The sequence below is a fragment of the Acomys russatus genome, chromosome 28 (assembly GCF_903995435.1).
Source record: "Acomys russatus chromosome 28, mAcoRus1.1, whole genome shotgun sequence".
Taxonomy (NCBI): Eukaryota; Metazoa; Chordata; class Mammalia; order Rodentia; family Muridae; genus Acomys; species Acomys russatus.
Genome location: NC_067164.1, coordinates 17,628,833 through 17,643,241, shown reverse-complemented (window position 1 = coordinate 17,643,241; position 14,409 = coordinate 17,628,833).

Here is a 14,409-nt window from a genome sequence, read left to right as displayed (position 1 = left end):
TGGAAATATTTCTAAATGGGTACATGATTTCAATATTTTGTATTGAAGAGTTGGTGAGGAATAGAGCACAGTGTGATTTAAAGGTTGAGGTATCTGATGTAAACTCTTGACTAAGGGACTTACAAGTGTATGACCTCTGTTGAGAAAATTCTCCCTATGTCTTGTTTCCAGGTAGTTTACAAAAGGGATGAAAGTGCCTCGTGGGGTTGTAAAAATTAGAGAAGATGCCCACAAGAAGCTTGGCACTTAGGAAATTCCCTCTAAGTCTTTAGGTCCGGCTCATTGTTAGAGTCATAATACCAGGCACTTGTACTCATTAAGGGAGAAGATCTGTGTTCCCTTCCCCAGAGCCACCAAGCTCATTTCACAGTGGCCATGGGTTTCTGAAAACAGAATCAACACAGAAGGTGACTAATTTCTGGAGACAGACAATGAAGACAGATGGTTTTACTCCTGTAATTGAGATGAGATTTGGCACATTGACAAGGACAGTGTGCTTCCACCATCCTCTTAAAAGTACCCAGATAGAAAGTTTCGACATGAAATATAAGCACTCATTGACAGTCTTAGTAGTCATAGAGACATAGAGGATGAGAGTTAAAATGATAGAAGTGGCAGTTCAGCTGAAACGTGGGCTGAAGCCAGCCTGTTACACCGGATCCATAGTTAGGCTTCCGGGGGCTTCTCACAGTTCCCTGAGGAACATTGAAACTCTCTAGGTTTTACCTTTATTGACAGCAATACAGAAGTTACACATATCGTGGGCCAAAAGCAACGAGTCTGAACTTTAGAACTAGAATTTAAAAAGCTTACATTGGAATTCTTAGGAAGAGTGGAAGACAACATGAAGCGTTGGTTAAAAGATGACTTATGGACTCCCCCGAAGCTTAAGAGTGATTTCTCTTCATTTTACAACATACGAAATGTTCATGAATCTTTTGATGTACTTGAGGCATATATGTAACAGGTATGTAGTGCTTCTCAGTTCATGCCATTCTTTGTGAATGTTAATTCACTTAGATGTATTGTTGCATTTTCTATTACCACACAGCAAATTGCTATAAGCATAACAGTTGAAGCGACACATGAGTGTTTTTTTTTTTTTTTTTTTCTCTCTCTCACAGTTTCTAGGAGTCAGGAGTGGACAGCTTAAAGGCTGGTCTCCTAAGTGTTTCCCAAGCTGTGATCTGGGGGCCATGTGAGAGGTACTCCCTTCTGGTGGAATGGCTGTGATCTGGGGGCCATGTGAGAGGTACTCCCTTCTGGTGGAATGGCTGTGATCTGGGGGCCATGTGAGAGGTACTCCCTTCTGGTGGAATGGCTGTGATCTGGGGGCCATGTGAGAGGTACTCCCTTCTGGTGGAATGGCTATGATCTGGGGGCCATGTGAGAGGTACTCCCTTCTGGTGGAATGGCTGTGATCTGGGGGCCATGTGAGAGGTACTCCCTTCTGGTGGAATGGCTGTGATCTGGGGGCCATGTGAGAGGTACTCCCATCTGGTGGAATGGCTGGGGCAGAATCTGCTTTGAAGTTCATTCCACGCCTGCATGAGCTTCATTCATTAACAGGATTCAATTTCTCATGCTTTGAGCCCTGATTTCTTGCTGTACCCTCAATTTCTTGAGACCACCTATAGCATCGGTTCTCAACATTGCTAATGCTGCAGTCCTTTAATACCATTCCTCATGTTGTGGTGACTCCCAACCATAAAATTATTTTTATTGCTCCTTCACAACTATAATTGCGTTACTGTTATGAATTGTAATATAAACATGTGATACGCAGGATATCTGATATGTGACCCATCTGAACAGGTTGTTCAACCTCAAAGGGGGTTTGACCCACAGGTTGAGAACCACTGACCTATAGCGTCCTGGCAAGCAGTCTCTTCCATCATGGCCATTGGCTTCATCAAGCCAGCAAAGGCATTCTGCTGAGTCTGCTAGCAAGATGTAGTCACATAGTCAGACTTTTCTATCTATGATGGGTTGGTTTCAGGACCCCTACAGAGATCCCACTCCTTAGGTGCTCATTTATTATATAACTTAGTATTTTCACCTAACCAGCATATAGCCTCCCATATTTTAAACAACTTCTAGACTACTTACAATATCTAATTCAATATAAGTGCCATGTAAATAGTTGTTGTACTGTTTAGGAGCTATTACCAAGAGAACAGTCTGTACGTGTTCAGTACGGACAATAATCGTGGGAATATTTTCCATCTGTTGGTTGAGTTTATAGATATAAGACCAATGGAGGGCTGACTGTATCTACTGTTTAGAAGTGAGTCACATGCTTCACTCTCATTCTTGGTGGAGACCAATAAAGGCACAAGCACCAGGAGACAGGGATCGGGGGAGGTCATTCATGAGTCTAGCTATCACAGTGACCCTCATGGTCCTTTGAGGTAGGCTACAGAGAGTCTCAGTTCTGTTGGACACATGAAGATATTGCTGTGTAATTAAAGAGGCAAAAGGAAAGATGGTTAATTGGGGGGGGGGTTACAATAGACTCTAGGTCCCCAACTCTTAGTTCCATGATGAAAATTTGACTATCTAAATCATCCATATCTTAGTATCTACCACCCATCCATATACTCAACCATTTTAACTCACTGTTCTTTGCTATCTAAAATATTTATATAGGTATGAGCCATAGTTTAGTAAGTCCATCTCCTTCAAGTCAACAGAATTACCTTGCTATATTAGACAGCATAAGCAAGATTTTCTGCGGTAACTACTGAAGTCTTGGGCTGGGGTTGTATCTCAGTTGGGAGGGCGCCTAGATAGCATGAAGCCCTGGGTTTGATCCCCTAGAGCTGTGTAGACCAAGTGTGGGAGTACATGCCTATATGAGACAGAGGCAGGAAGAGAAGAAGTTCTAGGTTATCCTGAGCCACATAAAGAATTTGAGGTTGTCCTGGTCTACAAACAAACTCAACTGCAAAATCTCAGTGGAGAAAATGACAAAGGTCTGTTTCTTGCTCACATGGCATAACCAGTGCCGGTGAGCTGGTGCCATTCCACACCTTCTTATGGGCCCAGGCCAATGTCCCAGTTACTACCTTGAAGATGCTTATCATCTTCTCAAGCAGAAGAGAAGACTGGTAAATCTTGCAATGGAAGCCACACTTCTACTCTGGAAGGGACATATATGCTTGACACTCACTAGACAGAACTACTCACATGACTCCACTCAACCCTAAGTGAGCCAGGAAGTCCAGTTTTACCCCAAAAGTAAGCAGACCCCCAAGTGCTCAGCATACAATTGGTGTTCTTATTACCAACATCATGAAACTAACTTTACTGGACCGGATGTTTATGTTTCCCTGTCCCCCCCCCGCCCCCATTCATAAGGAAGTCCTAGATTTTCAAGGTGGTAGAACTAAGAGGTGAGGCCTCTAGAAGGCGGTTGGATATTGAAGGCTACGCCCTCAGGAATGGGACTAGACACCCCACAGAGTTAGCTTGCCTTATCTGCTGTAAGTTACCACTGATGAAACAGGAACTTGTCCCTTAGCAGGTACCAAATCAGCCAGTGCCTTGACCTTGGACTCCTCAGCCTCCAGCACACTGCTTTCAGGCCACCGGTTTATTGTATTTTTCTGATATCAGCCCTCATACTTAAGGTGCTAGCAAAGCTCGGATGGGATCTGGGCAGCTTTGCATTATCTATGATCTTAGTCCACAATTGCTCAGCTGATCATCTTGCTTCTGCTCTGGCACCTGATCTTACCGGCTTCCCTTCTCATCTCCTGACTCACTTGATTAGACCTGCATCACCTCTAAGAACTGCTTTTCTTCTTGACTATAATCTTTGCTTCGTAGTGTTCCCATAGCAATTTTTTAGACAAATAATTCACAAAGTCTTGCTGCACCCCTGTGTCCCCAAATCTAGACCCAAATGCTTGTACCTGTAAAGCTGAACAAGCTGTTTAAAATATGGCAACTCCACAACTAACGACACTAAGGGAGGCAATTATGATAACATTGTTAAGTAAAACCCTCTGTTCCTTTCTTCAGAGAGACAACAGGGACCAGACTAAATTTAATTAGCAAATGTCACGAAAAGGGAAACATCTCTGGGAAAAAAAAAATAGATCAAAGGACTAGACGTGACTGAACTCAGCAGGGAAGGTTGGCTGACCATGCCCCAGGCAAATAATTATCTAAAGAAGATGAACAACAGCCCAATGTATCTGGGGGTCGCTCTCTCTTTCTGGCTCATTGTAAAAACTGTAGCAAGCAAGCCAAAGTGTTAATGCCGCTGCAAGCCGCCTTTGAAGAAGGAAGTATTAGCACAGCTTGCCAGTGGGGTATATAACAAAGTACCAAAGGAGGAGAAGCACTGGCCTCCATGTATGCTCACTCTAAAGGACACACGTTGAAATCCTACAGTTCTACATAGCTGGTCATTTTGAGCAGTTCTGATAACTTACAGACTGAATGGCACACAACTTCACTGTGCATCAGTTTCATCACCACTATAGCATGGGGGAAAGAAACTTGTTTGAGAGCAGGGGAGATAGCAGGCTAGTAAGAACAGAAAGTCTGGGACATGTCATCATCCTCTGTAAGGTAAAACTCAGGGCCTCTAAGATTTAATCCTATATGGGGTATTTGCTGGTCGGGATGAAGTGAGCCTCTTTTTGCCTCCAACATTCTTCCACCTTGCTTTTTTATTTGTTTGTTTCTCTAATCAGACTCTGCAGTCCCTGGATTCTCTGGCTCAGTTGTAAAGCTCTACATCAGACCCAAGCAAGGTTCCTCCCTTTGTTTGCCCTAATACAGACAGCCTGGGCAGACCGCAACTTATAACAACCTCTGGAGAATGTAGCCTTTATACTAGATGCTTGGGCCTTTTCCATAACTTGGTCATTGCTAGGGCGTGTCAGTCCTGTCTTCTTTCCTTCCCTGTCTAGCAGTCTGAATATGAATTTCTGACCCTAAAACACAGCTCTGGGTTTGATTTGATCGAGAGGTTTCCCCGGAAGCACAAAGAGGGAGCAAGGGATGAGACAGGCAAGGAGAAGAAGCTAATGGAATTAATGAGCAGGTCTAATGTTGGGAAGTTGGGGATGGATCCCACGGGGGACTCTTTGTGGCAGGATGGAGGATGCTACAGAAGTGTCCCACTGCAGACAGATGGACACAGGGTATTTATTCACTAGGGCCTAACTTTCACTGTGAAGGGCGATGGCCCAGGGGCCACTCCCTAGCACTCATGTACTGCCTTTAGGGTGCCCGTTCAAGAGGCATTCCCTAGGCAGAGCAAAGGAGATAGATGCAGAAGGAAGCCATCATGCCGTATGGAGATGCACATCACACCTGATCAAAGCTGCAGGGCATCGGTGAGAGTCCTGGGGAGAGCGTGGTGAGGGTACCAACACTGTCAGCAACAAGGAGCCTTTAAGATCCTAGAAATACTCACTGCCCTCCCTTGTGCTCTGTGGCTGTCTTAGTCTTTTCTCCCAAGAACTCTCAGTGAGTATAAATCAGCATACACAATGCATATGCACTCACACCCACATACCCGACGTGCATACGCACTACCCCCTCCCCCATCTCATACCCACCCACCACACCACCCAGATACACATTCAGTTTGCACACTACGCACAGACGTGCATAGCCATGCATAGACACCCTGTACACACATATCATAGACACACACACCACACTCCTGTAATACACTACACACATAGCACACATTCATACCACACACCCACCACATACACTAATACACACTATGCATACCCCAGACACCCACATATCCCACATGTAGACACACACACACACACGCACGCACGCACGCACGCACGCACGCACGCACACACACGCACGCACGCACACCACTTGCAGACATCAGCATACACTTTGCTGTGTTTATATGCACTCAGGAGTTCTCTAACAGTTTCGGGCTTCACTTGTAGTAGGAAGTGACGTTGGAATGCCACAGCGACCACATTTACTTCAGAAAACACCACCGTAGCTGTTTATATTCTTTTTTTTTTTAAAAAAATTTATTTTTATTTTTTAAATTTTGGTTTTTTTTTTTTTTGGTTTTTTTTTTTTTGTTTTTTTTTTTTTTTTTTTGTTTGTATTCTTAAACCTTGACTGCAAATGAAACCATAAGGATGGGATTATAAGCATGGAAGCATTTTGCTTATTATGTGGCCGTGACTTTTCTCACACTGCAGGCTCATGTGTGAAATAAACAGTGAATTTGGTGGTCCTTACAAGTCCATTCCTTGGTAGAGAGAGGGCTGCTGGTGTGGTTTAAACAGTCTCCCCACCATGATGAAAATGGACTAATCCTCTGAAACTGTCAGCAAAGCCAGGGAATGCTTCAGGTGACTTCATGGTCTTAGTGACTCAGGCGTTCTTGGTTGTTCTGAGAGACAGGCTTTGGCACTAGATCTGGCCGATGGCATTTGTCTTTAAAATCAATATTCTTTGGACCTAGGGGTCCTTCTAGTGGTGATGCCCACCTATACCTGGATCAGACTGTTACTTAGGTCAGGGTCACTTTGTCTTTGTCCTAGTAGACCCCTTGGGCGTCATGTCTGCTGATAACACCAGTTCTTCCGGCATGGCTCAGATGGGAACTTGTGTGTACTTCCACATTACCAGGGAACCATAGGAGAAGGAATGGCTCTCCAGGCTCTCCCTTGTCTGCCTCATTTACAGCCTGTTTTATACTCTCTAGGATGAACCTGGGATGTCACCACGGAGCGTAAGGGACAAAGAAGAATAGAATTGGTAAGATTATGTCCTAGTAATTGTTGATTATCAACTTATCACAACCTATTAATTGATGCGCAGGGTCCAGCCCACTATGGACAGCACCATCCCCTAGGCAGGCTATTTTGGGTAGATAAGAAAGCTAGCCAAGAATGAGCCTGTGGGTGAGCCCACATCACATTCCTGCCGCAGACTGGGAGGCTTCCAGTATCCATGCCTATGCTTATTACCTTACTCCTCTTTTTTTCCCTAATTATCCTGCCATGTGTGGTGTGATTTCTCATGTGCTTTTGATAGGCATTTCCCTGTAACCAACCATGCGGAATATCTTTTTGTGTGCTTACTGGCTTCATGTATTTATTTCCTTTAAAAATGTCTCTTCAGGTCCTTTTAAAGTTAGGGTATCTTCTTTGTGTTATTGATTCTGACTTCCTTTTTCTTTTTGGTGTTTTTGGAGACAGGGTCTCCTGGATGTCCTGGAACTAACTAACTATGTAGACCAGTCTGGCCTCCAACTCACAGTGATTTGCTTGCTTCTGCCTCCCGGCTCTGAGAGTTCTTTATATAGTGGATATACAAACTCTTAGGAGACACACAACTTGCAAATACTCTCTTAATCTGTGTGTTGAACACTTACTTTCCACATGCTATCTTTTATTTATCAGCTCTTGTTGGAGTAACTAAGCTGAGAAAGTCTTACTCTATAAGCATTTTGTTAAAAAAAAGGTACCTAAGCATTTTTTAAGCCCAGAAAAGTATAACTTAGGGTATTGTGTGTGTGTGTGTGCGCGTGCATGTGCGTGTGTGTGTGTGTGTGTGTGTGTAAAAGACCATCAAAATTTTTGCCTTGGTCTTCAGAACTAGGAGGGAAGGTATTTACTGAGGGTGAGGAAAACTATTTCCCTTTACTTTGCATCTTTATTTCATGGATTAAAGCTTCCTTGGCAATTTCCAGAATATTCAAATCAACTGGACATTAGATGGCTACCAGATTAGGATGGACAGGTAACATTCAATAATTATGATCAGAGAGGGGAGAGGAAAACATTTCGGTATGAACTCCCTGGGTAAAAGAGTCAACATAACCACTCCATCATGTACGCCCTTTAGCAGTTTATAAGGAGCGCTGCGACATGGAAGGCCTCGGGTTAGCTGCTGTTGTGGTAGGGGAAGTGGACCCAGGAGGAAGTCGGCCTGGAGTCCACAGCTTGCCAGGAAGGAGGTCAGAAGAGAACACACTGTCCTTCTAGAACATCAGGCTGTCTAAAACCAACACCGAGGACAAGATTGCTCACTGGGTGAAGCTGCCCTCACCCCTGTAAATGGTAAGGTGGCAGGGCCAGAAATAAAGATGCCAGCTGATGCAAGACTGGCACAGCTTTACCCTGGGTGTTGGGGCTTTGGAAGTGTGCACTGGTGGAGTGTAGCAGGTTATGGGATGGAAGTCTGATGCACACCACTGCGGAGACACCCCCGCTCCCAGGAGGACATTTCTAGGAGAAAAGACAAGGGTCCCTTTATTATTTGATTTGCATGGACCTCACATCAAAGCTACTGGGGTGATATGCAGGGACTCCAGCCACCTGGGTCTCTGGCAGGACCAGGCAGAAAAATGACAACTTTTCCCTTTGTAAAACAACAGGTGTTGTGAGGACTAAATTAAAGAAGTTGTGCAAAGCATCCTGTAGAAAGCCTGCAGCACAGCAGTCTGCTAACACTCCCTATAGATGCTCCTGGAACAGCTTGCTTCTGGAGCCATGGGAGGATCCTTTATTTCAGAGCCTGGTCCTCTTCTTCCTGGAAGGGTGTGGGGACACTTGGGAGTCAGGGAAGGAGAAGATTGTATTTGAGACTGGGGCCCAGGGGCAGCCATGTGAGTTCACTTGCCAGACTGCTTTATCTATTCCCAATCTCTCTGGTCTGGCATCACTCAGTTCTCTAGGCCTCTGATCTATTCCATTTCCTAGTGTCGGCCACACGTTGAAGGCTCAGGGAGCATACTCTAGGCTTAGAATGCTTGTGGTCCTCAAAAGGGGGAAAGAAGGATGCGCACGTTACATTGAACCAACAGTTTGGATAGACATGGCAAGTTGAGGGTTGGGCTGATAAAGCCGGAAGTGAGTTTTATGTGAGGTGACTGGCCTGGCTGCCTCCTTCTCCTCCCATAGTTTAAAGAGTAAGCCATCTTGTCTTGTAGCAAACTAGAAGAGGAACCCTAATGTCAGTATTCAAAAAAGAACGATCCTATGTAAGTTCTGAGCGCGAGCAATGGGCACCCATTGGAAGGCCTCAGAATGGAAATGCTGACGAAGCGAGGGTCTGAAGGTATGGTGAGATGCAGCGCTTACATGAAAGGCAAAGACAGTGGCTGAGACGAGGTATAGAAAGAAAAAAGGAAAAAGAAAAACAAACAGTGCATAAAGAAGCACGTTCCTTTTTTTTTGGCCAGAATTCAGCATGTGAAGGGAATTATGCGTTAAGCTGGGGAGGAGCTTGGAAGCCATAGTGAGAGTTTAGGAATGGACTCCTAGCCCTGGGGGTGGATGGTTTTGGAATGTCAGTCCATCATGTTACGTAGAATGGGCAAGTCCAGTGGAGATGGCAGGCAGGAAGCTGGTCTGAAAGTACTGCAGTAGGTGGTAATGCCAGGAAAGGGAGGATAGAAAGGCCCCTTGCCACACAGAGTTAATAGTGATTTGTGGCTATTATGGGGCACAGCAGGCAAGAAGATCCAGGAATGGCCGCTCTACCTTTTCCCACAGCCTGCCCAGCTCTCTTGTTTTAAACAAAATCTCAATGGTTCGATTTTTACCAATGAAACCACATGCTGAGGTGAAAGCCCGCTAACTCAGAGAGGCAGAGAAAGCACCCAGCTGGCCTTCCTCTTCAGCCAATGTCCCAGAAGGAAAAGGAAACTTCCTCCCCATCCAAATTCAATGTCCCTCCTCTCTGCTTCCTGTGCATCTCTCTGTCTGTCCTCCTGACGTTTTCCTCACTCTCTGTGTTTTTCCCCGCCCCCTATGTTCACTCCCTGTCAACTGGTTGCTTGCTTTGCCTCTTGACCTAGGGTTAATTTTACTTAGTCTTGTTTACAACACTCAAGCAGAAAACTCTTGGGTTAAAGGTGTGTGCTAGGGATGAGCCACACCACAAGCAGAAACAGATTTTTCCAGTAAACAACACAATAACCGGTCCACAGTGTGATCAAATATCCTATGACAGCTCTCCTCATACATTTTGGCTAAACAATCTCAACTTCACTGGCTTTGCTCATCTTCCCTTCCACACCTATACCCTCCCTCCACCCCAACGCCCAGGAGTGTCTACACCCATGCACAGCCCTAAGCTGAGGAGTATCTGGAAATGTTTCTTCTTTGCCATCATTGTATACAAAGAGGTATCTGGTTTTGTAACAGACCATGACACTTTAAATTCCCACTTTTCCTGTGTGTGTGTGTGTGGCGGGGGGAGAGACTTTCCATTTAGAAAGTGTTTAAGGTGCATTTATATGGGAGGAAAAGAGTCCATGCTGGCATGAAGATTAGGAGGTTGTGCTGTTATTTTTGGTAAGGTGGGAAGGGAAGTTACCTGTTTGGGAGCATTGCTGATGAAAGGCTTGTAAGTGTGACAGTTTTTGCTGCTGCTTCTTCTGTGATGTCTCCTTCAGAGCTATAACCCATTAGACCAAGGTGGCAGCTGCTTTCTCCACCCACCTGTCGGCCTAGGTGCCATTGGACTCCTCCCACCTCCCTGATTCCTCTGTGTCCTGACATGGAGTGTAGCTTTAAATAGAGCACACGAGGCCTGTATAAACCAAGCTGCCCTCCCATCGCTGGCCCATCATTGTCTCAGCTCCACTCTGTTCTTTAGGGTAGTTTGACAAGTTGTCAGATGCCTGGAACCATGTGCTATCTCTTCTTGGGAGGATGCTGAAGACTCTCTCTCTCTCCTTTCTTTTCTACCTTTTAAAAATTGAAAATAGATTTTTTTTTTCACACAATATAGTCTGATTACAATTTCCCATCCCCCAACTCCTCCAAGATCCTCCACTCTCACCCAAATTCACCCTCTTTCTTTCTTTCTCTCTCATTAGGAAACAAACAGGCATCTAAAAAGTAATAAAAAATAAGCTAAAATGAAAACAAATGAACCGGAATTGGATAATACAAACAGAAGAAAAATAGCCGAAGAAAAAGCACAAGAAACACATAGATGAAGACAAACACACACACACACACACACACACACACACACACACACACACACACATCCCATAAAAGCGCAGAAACCATAATATGTAAGCTCTTCAAAAATGTCACTGGGCTTATTTAGTGTTGCCATCTATTGCTGAGCACAGGGCCTGCCCATAAGAGTACTTTGTATACCCAGTAAGACTGTTGAAGAAAGCTAATTTTCCCTTTGGGAGTGGTTATCAATTGGAGATAGCTTCCAGACTAGGGATGGGGGCTTGTGTCTACTTCTTTCAGCACTGGCACCCCACCTGGCTTAGACCCCTGCAGGGACTGTGCATGCTGCCACAGCTTCTGTGACTTAATCTGTGTGGCGGCTCTACTCTGTTTAGAAGGCCTTGTTTGCTTGGCATCTCCTCTGGCTCTTACAGTCTTTCCCAATTCCTTTTCTGCATGGGTTCCCTGATCCCTGAAGGCAGAGATTTGATGGAGACATACCATTTAGGACCAAGTGCTCAGAGCTGTCTCACTTTCTGTACACTGTGGCCCTCTATATCTGTTCCTATCTATTACAGGGCCAAGCTTCTCTGATGCTGGCTGCTCTCTGAGGATAGCAGAAAGTCATGAGGAGTTATTTTACTGACATATTTCTTTAGCAGAACAGCAGTATTTGATATTCTCCTAGGTCCCCTGGCCCATCTAGTCTCAGGTTCCTGGCCACCCAAGCATCATAGGGTATGGATAGGTTCCATCTCATGGAGAAGATCTTAGATCAGATAATAGTTTGTTACTTCCACAAGCTTTGTGCCACTATTGTACCAGCATATGGCACAGCTCATTGGGCTGGTAGGCAGCTCATTCTTGCAGATCAGAGGCTCTGTATCCGGGTTGTTTGTTTGTTTGTTTGTTTATTTATTTGTTTGTTTTTCTCCTTTAGTAGCATGCAGTGTACCTTCTAGTACTGTAGCACTAGTCAGTAGGGGTGAAGGTTCTAGGTATACCAGTTGGACTTCTCTGTGTTGCTTAGGTATTGCCTTCAGAAATAGCCCCTTATCAACAAACTGGGTTGTTTGGGGTTTCCATAGGCCCCTTCGGCCAATAACTCAATTAGATGTAACCCATTCCTGAAAGTGGAGGTTTCATTTGGTGGCAAGTGTTGTCTAACTGGGGCTTTGCCTCCCTGCTATTTGATGATCCCATTAAGATTTCTTTCATATATGTATATATTTTAAGAAGCTCCTAGTGTATTAGTTTTTAGTAAGAGCCCACAAATGGACCTTAGTTTTAGGTGTTTCTCTCAGTATCTTATTCCCTTTCTTAACCCCCTGTTCTTCCCACTCCCCACTTGGTCCTCCATTCCAGCACCTCCCCCCACCCATCTGTAACTATCTATTCTGTTTCTTCTTCCTATTTCCTCTTCCTTCACCCTTAGTCTTTTACTCTATGCCTAACCTCTGTGATTATATGTACTGTAGCATGGTTAGGCATTGACTTAACAGTTAACATCTACATATAAGCAAATACATGCCATATTTATTTTTAGGGCCTGGGTTACCTCACTCAGATTTTTTTTCCCCCTAGCTGCATCCACTTACCTTTGAATTTCATTTTTAACAGCTGGGTAATATTTTACTTTTTGAATGCACCACAGTTTCTTTATCCATTCATCCACTGATGGACACCTAGGCTGTTTCTGATTTCTGGCTATTATGAATAGAGCAGCATTGGTCATGGTTGAGCAAGGATGGTTGAAGCATCCTTTGGGTGTATGCCCAAGACTGGTATAGCTAGACCTTGAGGTAGTTTGATTGCCATCTTCCTGAGGAACCACCACAGCAGCAATGGAGGAGTGTTCCCCTTGCTCCGCATCCTTGCCTGGAGGAGCTGTCACTTGTTGTATTGATCTTGGACATTCTGACGGATGTAAGATAAAAATCTCAAAGTAGTTTTGAATTGCATTTCCCTGATGACTAAAGACTTTGAACATTTAAGGGCCGTTTGTGTTTCATCTTTTGAGAACTGCCAGCTTAGATCTGTACCCCACTTAAAAATTGGATTATTTGTTTTCTTGATGTTCTGTAGTAGAAATTTTGGTTTCTTTTCTGTATTTTTTGTTTTGGTCCCAAGTTTGGGATGTGGGAGTGTTTTTCCACCACTGAAGACATCTTGTGACCTATGTTAGTGGAAAACAGACCTGTGAGAGATCACGTGATGTTTTGCTAGAAACTGTCTTGTGAGAGGCCTTGAGATGTTTTGCTGAAAACAGATACATGAGAGGGTGTGTGATGTTTAGAATGAATCTAAGTAGAACCCCACAGACAGTGAGACTATGCATTGCTATGCAGGGCAACAGTTTACAGCACTTCACTGATCTTCACTTTACAGGGAGAATTGCTTCAGAGAATGTCTTGCAGTACTCTGCCTGATTCTGGTCATTTCCGCTAACTTGTTCCAATTCAGCAGAGCCTTGCTGTTTCTACTGGATTGTGCCACCTCTATGGATTCAGGTTGCTGTTTGGTGTTTGCTATTGGACTGGTATCCTGACAACATGGAGTGGAATTGGCCCAAGGAACTATGTCTAAAAATGTCCACAGCCCCTGACCCCTGTTAACCTTCATCAATTGGAAGGGAGGTAGAAGCTTTTGAGAACCCTAAGTAAAGTAGGTTTTTGAAAAATCTGAGCCTATAATATCCAGCTTTTTGGGGTTCTTTATATATTTTAGATACTAATCCTCTTTTGGATGATTAGTTGATAAAAAAAAATCTTTTCCCATTCTGTAGGCTGCTTTGCCTGAATAATGGTGTACTTTTCCATATAGAAGCTTTTCAGTTTCATGAGGTCCCATTTATTAGTAATTGTTCTTAGTGACTGAGCTAACAGTGTTCTGTTCAGGAAGTTATTTTCAGTGCCAAGGAGTTCAAGACTGCTCCCCATTTTCCCTTCTATCAGAACATATCTGGCTTAATGTTGAGGCCATCAATCCATTTGGAATTGAATTTTGTGCAGGGCGATCTATTTGCAAGTATGGATCTATTTGCATTTTTCTACATGCAGCCAACTAATTTGACCAGCATGATTTGTTGAAAATGCTGTCTTTTAAAAAATTTTAATTTCTTATATAATTTATTCAGATTACATCTTGATTGTTATCCCCTTACTTATATCTTCCCGTTCCCACCCTCCCTCCCTCTTCCACCCTATTCCCCTCCCCTAGGTCTGTGACAGAAGGGGACCGCCTCCCCAACCATATGGTCACAGCCTATCAAGTCTCATCCAGATAGCCTGCTTCCCCTTCATCTGTGTGCCTGCTGGCTTCCCCACCAAGGGGAAGTCATCAAATCGGGGCCACCAGAGTTCATGTCAGAGACAGTCCTTCTCCCCCTCAACCATGGAGAATGAGTTGTCCATTGGCTATATCTGAACAGGGGTCTAGGTTTACTGCATGCATTGTCCTTGGGTGATGCAAGAGT